The following is a 16,977-nucleotide window of genomic DNA, read 5'->3' on the forward strand; positions in this document are numbered from 1 at the left end:
TATTTTCATTCGACCCTACAATTTTCAATTTAAAAGTAAATGAAAGTGTAACACTCTGTCATTAGATTTCTTTTTTAATATGAAACTACCTGTAATATGATCATGGCTCAGAAAATCTAACTGAATATAAAACGTTATGGTTAATGTATGATAGAGAAACACTTATTTGACTTTTGGGTACTTTAATCCAAACTTCTTTAATCATTATTCTATTTGCATATGACCATGGCTAAATCATTAATTTGAAAATAATAGCACAGTATATACATTAAGTTTAATTTTAGCTTGTTTAAGGTAAATTTTATTTTGTTAAGTCACATACAGTTCTGTTTAATTAACTTCTTTTATTATTATCATACTGAGTGCATAAAAGGAAACTGATCTATTGACAAAACAGAAGTAATTGTGTCAAATGATCCTCTATTTATAGTGAGAGTCTAGTTGTATACCCAATGTAGGGTCTCTTTTGAAAGTTTATCTAATTTCTCAGCAGTATACTGGATGATCTCGTCAAATTTCAAATTATTTACTGTGTAGGTTTTTATTTGTATTATATTTTGAAAATAGCAGGTACCAGATTAATATATGAATCTAACATTCAGCTAATTATTACCAGCATAATGTTTGAAATTAGAACAAACACCTTGAAGTAATAAGTTCTGAGGTAGCATTGTTGATGTACAACAATACTTTATTGTTATTAGGTATTTATGTATGGACACAAATATAATGACAAATTGAATAGAGAAAGAAAACTGAGTAACAATAATATCATAATGATAAAAATCCTGAATCAAATAAAAGACTGTATTCCTTTCTAATGGTCATGAAAGCTGTTTAGTATCTAATATCTAAAAACATAATACATGCAATTGAAAAAATGTTTGAAAATGATGCTTATAAATCAATAAAGTATCAAAACGTTTATCATTATAGTTAAATTTTCACTTACTAAAATCATGATTATCTTTACAAGTTCACCATCCAGTAAAAGGAACCCAAGAGAAAAGGACACAGAGGAGCTACAAAATGAGATAGACAAATTGAAGGAAAGGATAGTTATATATCGTAATAACCTAGACCCGTACGTATTATAAATATTTATTTATTGTCACGAGAAATGTTGCATTTTTCTTTTTTACTTTTTAGTCTAAATGCTTATATTATGATTTTATACTATTAGACGGAAATAAAACCACAAAAACAACTTCTTTACGTATCCATAAAATAGCCTAAAATATAGAAGATATCTAACATTCCATTTGGTTGCTTTTTATTCGTAAACAATTGCAAAACTTGACCAATAATAGTGATTTGTATCATTTTTCTACAGATTTTCTAAAATGCAACAATATTTTACAAGTCTTAAGGATTTATTGCAAAATAATAATTGTATCTTACATTCATTTTGTCATTTACAAACACAAGAGCAGTTACTTAATGTCATGCAGCGTTTTATTTTAGTGTCAAGATTAGAGCAGAATTAGACTTAACAGACGAATCAATGATCAACGTTTTAAGGGAGGAAAATTTAAGGTAAAGATTGACTCATTTAAAATCTTTTAATGAATGAATTTATAACAGTTAACTGTTTATTTCTTGATATTTACCAATTTCATTAAGTAGTTAAATCGTAAGAGAATTGTCAATGTTTCGTTAAGTTAGGTTGTTCTCAATAGCTACATTAATGCACGGAGATACTTTATTCTTCAATTTTATTACATGTTTTGCAGTAGATTACTGAATTATAACGGTTAATTATATTCTGATAATTTCACAGTAATGATTACCAAATATAATTTCACAGTAGCCGAACTATATTTGGCGTAAAAATAAAATATTTATCATTAATGAATGTTTTTTTTTCAGCGGAAATGTAGTCAATCATAATAAAAAATGTACGTGATAACTGTAGTTCGTAAATATTTACGAACGTTGTGCTGAAAAACATCTAAAATCTAAAAATAATCATGGAATTATATTTTTCTTCAACATTGTGACGTCATTATTTGATGACGTCGTGAAGATAAGAGCATGACGTTACGCGGCAAAAATCAGTAAAATGGTGTAAAAATCGTTAAAAAATCATGAAATAAACAGAAAATTTGTTTGTTTTACATGTAAGATCAAATAATATTTCACTCGTGAACCCCAGCTATTATATTTTCACTCGTGGCTACGCCACTCGTGGAAAATATTACGCCACTCGTGGAAAATATTGCATCTGGTGTTCACTCGGTGAAATATTTTTCGATCTTACACTGAAACAAACAAATATCCTCTATATAATAATAAAAAATGTGGAAAATTATATGTTTTAATCTGTGTTATTCTCTCAAAATTTCAGACTGATAGCAGAAGTTAAATCATACAAATCAAAGGATACTACAGGGAGGTAATTTTAATGTTGAAATAGAATTTGCATTTCCATCATGATCAATTATTTTTAAATTATGTGATAAACAAAATCATAGTTTCTAGATGATAACATTAAAACGATTTTGACATTCATCTTATATTAGTTCTAATCATGATCAAGTATTTTTAAATTATGTGATATACATAATCATAGTTTCTAGATGATAACATTAAAACGATTTTGACATTCATCTTATATTAGTTCTAATATGAAATGTAATCTCACTGGAATAATCCATTCGTTCCGCTCTTACATTCTTTGCTAAAAATATGGAGCATCAGCTAGTATATGATATTAATGAGATATGTCTAAAATGCAAATCAGTTAAAATACACCAAAACAACACATATTTCTTAAATCTTTACTAGTTTCGACTGTTGCCTTTATCAGAATAACGTACAAAGTATTTGACGTCACGTCCGTTAGAACGCCAACGTCAACGTGACAATTTGCGCAAAAACGTGAATGTAAAGTAATTAATAAATATATATGGATAAAAAAGAAACATCGGGTATTAATAATAGAACTATATTTCTACAATATAAAGCAGAGAAAAATGATAAAACCCAACATACCTATATGTCAAAATATATCATATAATTTTATATATACATTCGCTGGGAATTAGCGAGAAAGCATTACTTTAATTAGCCAGCAAGTTATCTAGAATAATAAAAAAGATAATAATATTAATAATAATAACAACATTATCCATTACATATTATCATCAACATCATCATCATTATCACCAACACTAATAATAATAATAATAATAATAATAGTAATAATAATAATAATAATAATAATAATAGATCTAATAATGATAATAATAAATAATAATAAAAAGAATAAATGAGTAAATGAATAAAAAAATATGTAAAACTAATTTGTTAGATAAAAAACATAAAATAGAATGGGGAAAAATATTTTTTCAAAAATAAAGGGACGTAATAAAAACAGCAAAAATTACAAGAATAGACAATTTGCATAGAATAATGAAATATTTTTTTGAAATAAAATGATATAAATAAGTGAAAATAATGAAGAAAAAGAGTAAGATGATAATAAGACAAAACATTAAGAATGCATGGAGAAAGTTTTGAAAGAGTTGCTATATACTTATAATTGCCAACTAAAAATTAAAATTTGAACAATACACTGGTGTCCATGCCAGATCCAAGCTGTTTCACGGACGAGTCTGTCCATATCATTGTCAACAATGTCAATAGGTAAAAAGCTGAAGTCTTCCACACCGTGGTCTGTAGTGTTGAAATATGTTGCAACACCACTGGCATACACAGGGTCACTGAGAATCCTAATGTTAAATCTGTGACTATTCATTCTTTTGGACACTTGTTGTCTAGTTTGTCCCACATATGGCATGTTGCAGTTTTTACAAGAGATTAAATAAATTACATTATTAGATGTACAATCTGTATTAAATTTAAGACGATATGTAGGAGCATTAGAAATTTTTTCGAATTTATCAGTTTCTACGATCCTGGTACAATGTGAACATCTAGACCTGGAGCAATTGCTAGAATGGGCGTTGACAGGGCCAGGGAATTTTGTGGGATATGTAGACCTGACTAAGAAATCTTTGAGAGTTTTACCACGCTGATAGGCTAACACGAGTCTGTATTCGTGCGAATGTTGGACTGACGCATTTGGCAATAGCTTAAATAAATACCAGTATTTTTTACGATACTGCCAATATGGGGAAGAGACGGACTATATTCAATAACAAAAGGTACACTCTTTTCATCAGAGGAGTTATTTTTGTATACAAGGGCTTCATCTTGAGATACATCACGTACTTTACCGAATGCGTCATCAATAACCTTATCAGGGTAACCTCTAGAAATGAAAAATTCACGGAGACTGTCCAGTGACTTAGCAAACTTGTCATCGTCCGATATAATACGACGATAGCGCTTAGTCTGACTGTATGGAATACCATTTTTACATGTTTTGGGATGATTGGACGATTAATCCAGGTATTGGTGGATGTTGGTATTTTTAACATGGACATTGGTACAAATATTGTTCCTGTTGTCTTTAATAACATCGACATCCAGAAATGAAATATGATCCAGAGAAATGTCATAAGTGAATTTAATGGAGCTGTTTAATCTATCATCCAAAGAATGATCCAAGATCATGAATATGTCGTCCAGGAACCGTAACCATAGGGTAGGTTTAAGTTGGCGTGTCTGTAAAAAGTCTTGTTCAAATTAACCCATGAAAAAAAGATAAGCTGGGGCAAATGGACTACCCATAGCTGTTCCCATGGTTTGGATTTTATTTTCATTGTTGAACTTAAAATGATTATTCTTAAGTGTAATCTCTATAAGTTTACAAATACTATTGAGCGACAGACTGGTGTTAGAGTTACCGGTATTACGATTCAAGAATGACCGGCAGGCGTCGGTACCTTCGTCATGGTGGATATTGATATAGAGAGAGCAAACATCCATAGTTACCAAATAACTGTTGGATGATTGACTACAATTCTTAATTTTCGTAAGAAAATCAGTGGTATCTTTCATATACGAAGGCAAGGTTAACACATGTGGTTAGAGTATATAGTCTGGGAATTTGGATATGTTATCGGTAGGGGAACTACATGCGGATACTATAGGCCTACCTCGATATCCTAATGGCAACGAGTTATCTATATTTTTATGTAGCTTTGGTAGAATATAAAATTGCGGAGTACGTATTTTTTTCGGGAAAAATGTCAAACTTCTCCCCTACAAATTCTTCGGTTTCGAAAATAATATCTATACAGTCACGGACATTCTTCTGAACTGTTTCTGCAATGTCGCCATCTAGTTTCTGTTAATAATTATCGTTGCTAAGATGTCTGTTCACTTCCTGTTCATTCTTCGTTGTTCATTATGACAATGTTAGCCGATTTGTCTGCCTTTTTCATAACAATATCCCTGTCATTTGCTAACGACTAAAGACTGGATAATTCTTCCTAAGTGATATTTAAATATCTAGATATGTTTGATGATTGGAGAATTTCCTGGTGTATTGCCTAATATAAAAGTCAAGATATTCATCACGGACTTGTTTGGGAATAAATGTACATGTAGATAGTTTTTATTAAAGAAAGGTTTACCATTATACTTTTGTTCATTTGTAACTGTTTCCTCGTAAAAGTACTCCTTCAGCCGTTATCTACGTGAGAATCGAAAGTGCAAGGAAATACGTAAGTGGCTGTAAATTTATGTAAGTTACAATTGAATATACGTGTATTTGTGTGAAATGTTTTCTATCCCTGCACAGACAAAGTTTCGAAATATAAGTACGTTTCCAGTTAGAGTGTTTTTTATACTCACGTTATTTTCTAAAGACTAAATAAAGACACATACACATAACTATAGAAAAGAAATGCACACAGTATAATCATGGTTTTCCGAGTTCAAATCTGCAATGGTGCACATTTTTAAGTATGGGATTTATTTTCAGAATATACATAGTTTGTCACGTAACTTTTCAATTTCTCTTTTATAATTACGACTGTGTTGTCTTATACTTAACCTGTTGAATGCGAATGTGTGTACAACTTAATGATCTCCAATAGCATTGTGTGAATAAAATTCACGCAGAACCAAAATCCAGTTCGTTTTATTTTAAATAACCGCCCCCAAAAAAAAAACAACAACAAAAAAAAAAACAATTATTTATTTATAAAAGAAAAGAAAAATTGGCTTTTCCAGGACTACAACCAGAGTATCTACACTAACAGAGCGAACACTCTACCATAACTCTATTTTGTAAAACGCATAAAAAGTGTGATTGATAAGTTGCTAAAACAATTTGGCGATAAATGGTACACTTTTATATAAGAATTATCGACACCTCTATTTGCCAATATTGATGTAAACAGATAATGTAAGGAATAGCGAATTCGAGCTTTTTGTAGGTATTGTTTGACAATATTGACATGTGACTCATTCATGTTCGAGTAGGGGTGGTCGTAGGTTTCGTGATATATTACGATTTATGCTTAGGGTAATAGTATAGATCTCGATATTAATTAAATCAATAAAAACGGTTCGATGCCCTAGTGGTAGGTAATAAGACGGAATTGTGACCACGTTGTTGCAAGTTCGTACATTAGACATGCCTTTTTGTAGTTTTCATAAACAGATTTGTTATTATTTCTTTAAATTATTTGAAACATGAGTTGATAAATCGTTGTTTCATTTCTAATAGTTTTTAAATTACATAATTATGATCAGAGCTGCATTACTGGTACTGGTACTGGTACTGCAGTACGTACTGCAGCGATTTTGCAAGAACTGGTACTGATACTGAATTACTCTTACAAAATTTTGCTACTACTGGTACTGGTACTGCATTACTGTCTTAAAACGTGGTACTACTACTGCATTACCCAGTAATTTTGGTTTTGATAAAAATTAAAAATAGCATCAATTTTTCTCATAAAATAAAGCTGTAAATTACATTAACTATATTATCAAATCTAAAGATAATTTGCTGAGTTAATACTATCAAATCTAAAGATAATTTGCTGCAATATTTCTTCAAATGTTAACATAGCATTCATCATAAAAAGCACCAAAGACTTTAAGTAAAAATTAAATTAAGATAAACAGACTCATTAACTCTTTACCCTAAAATATTCTTATTAAAAATCTTTTATTACTTTGTATTTACTAGTAAAGTAGCAAAATAAACACTAATTAATTTCTTCTATTTTAAATAATCCCATTTCAAGTGAAAAAAGTGATATTGTTAGCACCATAAAAAGTTGTTATTTACTTTGGTATAAATTGAACAGAGGTGTGACGGTGTGAAAGGCAACAAAAGACTGTTGTGTCTTAAATGAAAGATGTTTGCATTGTATTTATACAGTTGACTGGTTACTAAACAATTAGATATGACATGAATATGTGTTGTAAATATTGTTTGTAAAAAGTATGTTAAAACTATAAAGTTGTAAATATGTTATGTTAACTTTAAAGTACATTATGATTTTATTTCTTTGCTGAATAATATTTGCAATCATTTGGTTTGACACTGTTTTATTCAAACTTTGATGAATATATAAAAGTAATGGTACTGATACTTAATTACTTTACCAAAAAAAGTACTGGTACTGCAGTACCGAGCTAAAATCTAGTACTGGTACTGGTAATGGTACTGCATAATTTGCCAAGTACTGGTACTTAAGTACTACACCCTTAGTACTGATGCAGCTCTGATTATAATGAACACATATTTTTCATTTTATTTATTTCAAAATGTACGACTCTACATAAAGATACGCATACATATAACACCATAAGGTCAAGTTTTAAAAATATAAAAAATTCACGTCAGAACACATAAAAAAGCCATTTCATTCGAACCTACAATTTTCAATTTAAAAGTAATCGAAAGTGTAACACTGTCTGAATCTAGTAAGGCAAGTGATACCTGTAATTGTTTGCATCATACTTTAAAATTCGTATGGTTTACATCGGAATCTAATAATCACCGACAAAAGGTCGTTGAATAGTCATTATTGCCAAACAATATGATAAAACTATATGTGTTTTTGACTTGATGATGTTTCCACTAGATCTTTTTTTTTACATCCCTATCAAAATTAATGGTATGAAGACTGAATCATTCGATTTCAAATTTTTTTTACACTTTTGTTAACATTATTTATTTAAACATGAAACTATTAGTAATATGATCATAGCTCAGAAACCCAACTGAATACAAAGCGTAATGGTAAATGTATGATAGAGAAACATTTATTTGACTTTTAAGTATCTTAATCCAAAAATCCAAAACTTCTTTTATCATTATTTTCTATCCTGCTTTGCATCTGGTCATGGCTTATTCATTTATATGGAAAAATAGCACAGTTAAGAACGTTTTCATATACATTTGAGACTGTCATATGTGAATTTACAAGGTAACTTTAGAAAAGATCACACATGACAGGGAGTCTCTTAAAACCGTCTCAAAAATGAAAAAAAAAACAGACAAAAAACAACAACAAAGAAACAAAGAAAAACAAAGAACAAAAACAAAGAACAACTATCTACCATTTTGACTTACATAACTGTGAGAAAGAACAATATTTAACCAATTGCAAATAAACATAGGTATTTTTAACAGCTTAAATATTGGATATTAGTAAAATCAGAATCCCTGTAAAACAAATATAATCACATGTATATCATGTAAAAAAAAAATTTGTATAAGATTTATATTGAATCATTATGGTACAAAATAAACTTGAATTTGATGCATTAAAATAATCATCATACTTTAAAAACATATTCATATCAAACGTTTTTTCTCCTAACCTGGAGTCAGCATTTTCCGGTAATATTTTAGCCATAAAAATGTGAAATAAAAAATAAATGATGCCTTAAAGATCTTCCATTAGCACACCAGAAAAATTACTAAGACCAGAAAAAGTACTCCTAGATATATGCTATATGGTGAACTTGGACGCTACCCTATTGAAATTATCATAAAGTCCCGAATGGTAAATTTTTGGAATAAGCTTATTCTTTCCAGTAACTCGAAATACTCGTTTAATTGTTATCTGCATATGTTACAATCAAATCATATATTTAAATGGCCTTCCTTTGTTAAACAAATCCTAGATTCAACTGGAAATTCCTACCTTTGGCTTAACCAACGCTCTCTTACTTGTAAGTTTTTAAATAAGATGGTCAAGCCTACCCTTGTTGACCAGTTTTTCCAGGATTGGTGCTCGAAACTTGAGACTTCAAGCAAAGGTCAAATGTACCATATATTTAAAGAAAACACATTGTTTGAGGAATACTTTTCCATACTCCCGAATTCTCTCCGACTTGCCCTTATGCATTTTCGCACGGGCAACCATAGATTCCCGATTGAAGTAGGCCGTTGGAGCCAGTCATTTATCCCCCACGAGCAACGTTAATGTAATCTCTGCCCATTAAATGACCTAGGTGACGAGTTTCATTATTTACTCGTCTGCCCATTTTTTAAGGAAAAACGAAATAAACTTTTAAATCGAAGATTTTACAACAATCCAAATATCATTAAATTTAAGGAACTGCTTGCCACTAATGACCGAATACAGCTGACAAATCTCGCAAAATACGTAGCATTCACTATAAAGTTTTTTAAGCGATCGTAAAGTTTATTATCTTAATTTCATATGATTATGCATCAGACTTTAGAAATATCATAGGTCAATGTTGTTTATTAATATAAGTACTGCAAGTTTGATTTGCTGTGTAATATATGTATACCATGGCAGGCGTTAAAAAAGTATGCATAAACTTAGACAAAAACAGCAACAATAACAAAAGCAATTTGTATCACTTATTACACTCATCGGTATATAATTCCATGTACGCGCACTTCTTACGATTCAACAAGTACATTAAATGCCACTGATAAAATCCCATCCGAACGAAATTAAGCACACTTCCGGCCCTATTTTGTGTAATCATCCAGGTCAAGTGAAATAAACATTGATTTAATGAACGCGTGAATAAATGACCAATCAAATTCGATTACATCGGGAAATCCATTTAGGTCATTCCTTTAAATTATTTATATAATTGGTAACCTAATACTAAATATCTTTCATCCAACTATATAGTATTTTTCGCTTTTCATAAGCGCATGTCGTAAATGTAATTGTAATTTTTTAAACCACGCCTTAAAAATTATCTATGAATGGAAATCACGATTCTCGTGCTCGAACGAAATGGATAGTAAAGTTGTAGTAGTTATTTTCCCACGGCAAAATGATTTCACTTCGCACCATGATAGCAAAATCTTTTTATGCTGTATTTTTTGTTCTAACTGTTTTCCTATTGCTGTAAATTTCAAATAGTACTTCTGTATGTATAGGTGTGTGTGTGTGTGTGTGCGTGTGTGCGTGCGCGCGTGTGTGTTGTTATGTATGTGCGTAACAAATATATTATTTCTGTTTGTGCGTGCGAGTGTGTGAATTTTATATATATATATTAGCACTTGTGTTAAAATCTTATAATATTTACCTATGAAATTTGTATGTTGATAATATCCACTTTCCCCACATGAAACTTAAATTATGATACCCATTTAATATTGATATATATATACTTGTACACATGTAATTACAAAATGTCACCTTGTAATCTGTGCCTCTCAAATATAGATTATGTTCTGTTCTGTTCTGTTCAACATTAAAAGCAATCTGACAGAAATCTGAATCCAGTTTGCTTAGGTCAAAATGTACATTACACCTCAATTTGATAACACATTGATTGTATCATGCTTACGAGTAGGGAGTACACTCTACGTCAATTGTAACCTGTTTACATGTAATCCGTGTAATTGAGTGTTGATTTTAGAGTGCTGACTACTGGATAATAATTGGATTTTATTATTTTGGCCCTCTGAGTGTTAAAACAGGTATTATTTATCTGATAAACGGACAATTAAAAGGTGTGAAAGTCGCTTTAATCAGACCAGACAATTAGGGTCGCTTGTCACATATGGCAGGGAGTCGCGTGTGTGTGTGTGTATGTACGTGCGTGCGTGTGTGTGTTTATTTAACTAGCTACCGGTTGCCCTTATGCGAGACCTCCAGAAGAGTGTTAGTCATTTCATATTTTGGAGGATAGTGCAAGATACAGATACAGAAAGATGCCCCAATTCCAGAAGCTTCCCTTGGTTCTTTAACGTGCCAAGTGTTTAAGCAGTCATACACGGGATCTCGATTTTAAGTCTTATCCGAACGACTGATTAGTAATTTTAGGTGGCCAGCCCGGGAATAGAACCCAGAATGTCGAGATAACAAGTCTCGCGCTCTAACCGATTGAGCTATAGGGGCTGGCACAGGTAGTCGTATAGTTAAGACCTTTTATATAGGGAAATACGTTAGGAGGACTGAAACAATGTTAGATAAGACAGAGAGTCGTTTAAACCAGTGGGTCGCTAAGACAGTCTCGACTGTATCTGCATAAAGATTGTAACTTAATCAGAAACCTTAGCAATTCCAACCAAAATATTCAAAGTAATAGGTACAAATATTACTTAAACAATTTAAGTTATTCTGCACAATTAATAAACCGACGTACAGAAACAGTTGGACGTCGAGAGTGGTACTAAAAAGATAACAGAGTCTAGGTAAGAGACTGAAATGTATGTACAAGTTTTACATGTATTTTAAAGTTAAGAAGGTGTTTTGATATTGATTGTAGCATTTAAGGACAGCTAAATTAAAAAAATAGCATTTATCCTTGTAAGGAATACATAAGCGTACATAGTAACATATCTGCTATGACCAAACGTTTTATTAAATTTTGATAAATTATCAACAATACCAGCATGAAAGATATATGTTTAATTTTTCCTTCTGTGGTGCCTGCACGAAATTGTTGCTGAACGGTTAAAATCGTACTAAAAGAGCAACACCATATTTTGTTAAATGTTTAACAGAGACCTAATATGTTACACTCTTTCGAGAATCTACCAAACGATTACGGAAACAAAATTATCTTACCGTTTATAAATTTTATTTTGAAAATTCGTTTGATATATGTCTATTTATGTACATTCAATTAAATATCAATTTTGAGTGCATTGTTGTAGAATAATGAACGGTTCGAAGTTCAGGAGTATAATCTCGAAGGCAAATAGACCTTCGTGATTAATAACAAAGCATTTGAACGATAAACCATAAACTTTGTTTCAAAGCTCTAGCCTTATGTTAAGAATTGTTATCGAATCTTTAGATCCGTTATTAATATTGCTTTTTTAACAGAATAGTAACGCCCTTTGTTACATTGGTTTATTTCTATATTTTAACGGTCGTTTTTTATTTTGAATTTTCTTACGAATAAACAAAATATTTATTATCAGCCCCTTCCTAATACATCAGTAGAAGAGGTCAAGATGTTGGCTACAGTCTTGTCAGTAGTTTAAAAAAGTTTAAATCAATGAAATCGATTTTGTTATTATAGTTCAAACCATGATGAGGCATTGGAAAAGAAAGCGTCTGAGACAAATGCATTGAAGAAAGAAGCCGTATACCTTATAAGTAAAGTGGAAGTCATTCAAAAACAGTTACTCATAGCCAAGTAATTTATACATCTGTCGTTATTTGGAAAATTTATTATGTTTAAAAGAGAACAATGTTTGGTACATGTATTGGCATTAAATGGTTACGCATTTTACATCGATATGTTCATTTTAAAATTCAATGTGTTTCTTGTTATTTAAAACAATTAAATATTAATAATAAATCTGAAACAAAGAAAGTTTCTCCAAGCTAACATGATTAAGTAGATTTTGTCCTTCATCATGTAATGATAAGATTTGTATATTACTCCCGTTTGTAACTACATTGTACTTTACATAGGCACATAACAATACATTAATTGGTAAAGACTGTTACGTGGAAATGTATATTCAAGTGTAGATAAAACACTTTTTCTTATTTAAAAAAACCCCATTGTAACGGTGATTCCCTTTCATTACTCTAAAGAAAATCAATTTGGTTGTTTTTAAATGAAATATGTTTGATGATATTCCTATCGTGTGATATATACTTGGCACTTGCATTAGATAAATGTGCCAAAAGTGAAATAATTTTATGATAAGGCAAATCGTCTTTTCAAACATTACAATAATAGTGCATTGAACAATGACAACAGGCATTTCATAACCAATGTAGACCGTAATTTATGACACCAAGATAATCTACTTCAATCTATCATTTGGCACATCATAATATTGTATTGGACACTTTATTTGTTTAATCATTACTATATCCGAAAGCGTTGGGTTTTTTTTCAGCAAAGTTGTGGAAGAAAAGGAGAATAAAATTCAAGAAATGATAAAAGAGAAAAGAAACATTGTAACTAAGAAAAGTAAACTAAAAATGAATGTGAAAATATCGGGCATCAGATAATAGTGATTACTGCTTTTAATGTTTGTGATATCTTTAATAGCATTAGCAACCAGTCTGTAAATAATACTTATAAGGACTTTCTAGTGTGATTATCTGTCCTATCTGAAAGTTTTTATTTTATTAAAATGGTTTTACTTACAGTGAAGAAGTTAACAGAAGAGGAGACGAAATACGACGGCTGAAACAGACATTTGATTCAGATAGGAGGTTTGTCACTTATCCCACTTAAACTACATCCACGCTATAATAATTATTATTACAAATCAGTCTCTAAAAAATAGTAATCAAAGCATTTGAACCATAAACATTGAACTATTATACATAATGCAGGAAACAATAATAATTATTTCCATTCTATCATGCTGATAAAAAAGAGAATTAATAACAAATTTTTTTAATAAGATTTAGCTTAAAAGTGTTTTTCCTGACGTCATTTGGTTTATTGACGTCTAATATGACGTATGATGTGTTAACATTCCTTTTTATGCTGTGTATTTATCGTATAATATTGCACTTAAACACCCTCTTTGTTTTAGGGGAATAGTCTGAAGCATGTTAGAATAATATATAGATTTATAAACGTATTCTAGAAATAATGAACAAATTCATCAGTATGTCAAATGGCATCTTGCCATCAAAAGCATAAACTTCATTGAATACAACTTTCTGCGAAAAAGCAAAAATCAGAATTGATAACAACATGAAATAAATATCAACAGGTATATAATACCAAGTTTGAGTTAAATTTGCACTGTATAGTACTTCTTATTTTTCAGTGCATTCAACGAACTGCAAAAAGAAAATGGCATTCTCGAAAATTAAGATTGCTTTTTTGCATAATCTTTTTTGTTTAAGACAGAAGTTATTTTACAATATCTGGAACTCTCATTTTTTTCCATTTAATTATATTTATTTTAAAATACAATTTTCTGCGAAAAGCAAAATCAGAATTGATAACAACATGATATAAATATAAACAGGTATATAATAATAAGTTTGAGTTAAATTTGCACTGTATAGTACCGATTTATTTTTCAGGGCATAAATCGAATTGCAAAGGGAAAATGACATTCTCAAAGAGTAAGATTTTTTTGTTGTCTAATCTTTTTCTTTTTCCTTTAAGACAGACGTTATTTTTAACAATATCTGGAATTCTCATATTTTTTTCCATTTAATTATATATATTTCTAAAGATTTTACTGTTTTAGAAAATATACACGTATCTAATGTGACAAGTGTATTTTAGAAGCTTAATTTTTAATTACATATATAATACGGTTGAAACTACTTTAGAGATATGACTGTAAAATGGAAAATTGGTCAAATCCGTAGTCAACATAACAATTAACAAAATTAAATTCACTGAGTGCAGTGTCATATCCACTGGATGAATTGGGTCTCCCAAATCTAAAAATAGACTGAGACTCATATACACTGACCATACATCGTAGACTGTTCATTAAACATGCGCATAAAAATAACTGTTGCATTTTTTTATTTATGGCATATTTCGCGATTAAAATATCATTTCTTTACTTTATCACATATCCTTGCCGGTTATGGCAACTCCGTAATTATGGTATTGCACGGCCGTGCATATATTTTGACGTGACGTCATTTGCGTTATATACATATAACATAGCGTAAAGACGTGCAAAATGCCAGCATTATATTATAGGCGCATGAGTGAAAAATAGTTCTTTTTCACTTCAAACCGTCTTTATTTTTGGTTTATTAAAATAGAATATAAAATTTGTGTAAGTTCATTACTGAGTTTATTGAACTCGTTCAATAAATTCAGTATTAAACTTATACTATTTTAATATCCTCTATATATTTGTTTAAAGTTACATCGCAATTATGAGTAGCAACATTAATTACTTCTGTTTGCGCAGTATTCGCGTAGTCATTGAACTCGCCCGACGTCTGTCATTTTTTTCTGCTCTTCAACGAAACAGGCAAAAGTGTTATAAGACCGTTTTTGTGATTAAAAGAAAAATTAGGCTCTTTATAATATAAAACAATTATTGACTAGTGAGTCATTGAATTTGTTGTGAAATACACCTGCAGAAAGTCATATTGAGGTGAATATCACATCATATTCAATGGCTCACTAGTCAATAATTGTACAATACGAGCTTATCTGAGGTTATGTTTAAATGTTGTACAATTTTATGAAATAATGATTTCCCTTTTGGTATTGTCTCATTATGTATACATTGAAAACATTCAAGTATACTTCGGCATTACCTGTATTTTTAAGTTAAATCCGGCTCGTGCGTTTTATACAGTGACGTGCCATTTTCATATTTTGCGAAAAAAAGTCATATTTATGATAAAAGACCATTAAACAATTAAACGATGTTTTATCTTTAATATTGTGTTTGTATCGTTCGACACATATTTGTTTTTTAAATCTCTTATTATAGTACATTAATTTCATTACCTTTTTTAACTATCCGTGTATCATTGTCAAATATATTTAAATAAACACTTTCCGGGAATATCAACGCATGTTTAAAGTCATATACATGTATAAATAACATTTAATTAAGAAACGATATAATTTAAATACTTAATTATATTATTATGAAAAGGTTTTTATAATGGTTTTGATTATTCATTTAATCTAAATTCAATGTTAATGGACACATATGTGAGCAATGCACGACGTTGATCATTAGCCATTATTTAATCTAAAGCCATACAATTAATGATATTTGAAAAAGGTATTGGCAGCCGACCAAAAGATTAAAAATTTGCAAAACGAAGTCAGTCGTGTATACTCTGAAGCGAACTGTTGTTGTCTACTACAAACTTTTCTTTCGAACGTTTGTAAAATTATATTGTATAAAAAAACAATAGACATGATTTGTGATTAAAAATATGCTTGAGGACTTTTATAAATCATTCATGTTGATGTGTTGCGTAATGATATTTTGGATTAAACACATATTCAATTCATTAGAAATCATGTCTTTTCAAATGTGAAACAACAAATCAGTCATCCGTAAATGAAACATTTAAAAGGTGATTTTGATTGTATAGTTAATTGTAAATCAATATGTTTAGATTATTTAAAGACTTTCAGTACGTTTAATCTCAAATATAACTGAACTTTAGATAAAGCATTCAGAAGGAAATGCGAATTATAACGCTGATAAAAGGTTTGTGACTGTTTAAAAGCTATCGTTAGATTTGTTATAAACATTGCATATAGAACAGAATAATAACGTCCTTGATTATTATTGATATATATTGATAGGTTGTTGTTATTTTGATGTTTTTCTTTATTAAAATAATTGATAAATTGATTAATTTAAAACTTTCCTTGAAAGTAATTTTAAGAATGGTTTTGTCCATGCTTTGCTTTATGTCCTGTCCTGTTTTTGTTACGTGTCCTGCTGGGCTCCTTGCCGGTGGTCCTTTGTCTATCGAAGGAACAATTCAGAGCAATGGAAAATGACATTGAAACGCTAAAAGAGGAAAACGAAAAAATATTGATATGAAGATTCAGTAAGATATAAAAAAATGTTATAAGTGTTTTCTATGTCTTAATCATTTACACATTCAAATTAACCATAATGATGATGATCAAATGCATAAAAATAAAGGT

The 16,977-nt window shown here is 30.0% G+C and overlaps 1 long non-coding RNA gene across 1 annotated transcript; it reads left to right on the top strand.

Moving 5' to 3' along the window:
- Positions 1-970: 970 nt before the first annotated feature.
- LOC132716728 (uncharacterized) lies at positions 971-12,492 on the top strand. Its single transcript, XR_009623865.1, has 4 exons — positions 971-1,084; positions 1,465-1,536; positions 2,348-2,395; positions 12,412-12,492. It is a non-coding gene; the product is annotated as an uncharacterized LOC132716728 (long non-coding RNA).
- Positions 12,493-16,977: the final 4,485 nt, after the last annotated feature.

This window comes from Ruditapes philippinarum, unplaced genomic scaffold, assembly GCF_026571515.1.
Source record: "Ruditapes philippinarum isolate M1 unplaced genomic scaffold, ASM2657151v2 ctg17276_1_1_1_1, whole genome shotgun sequence".
Lineage (NCBI taxonomy): Eukaryota > Metazoa > Mollusca > Bivalvia > Venerida > Veneridae > Ruditapes > Ruditapes philippinarum.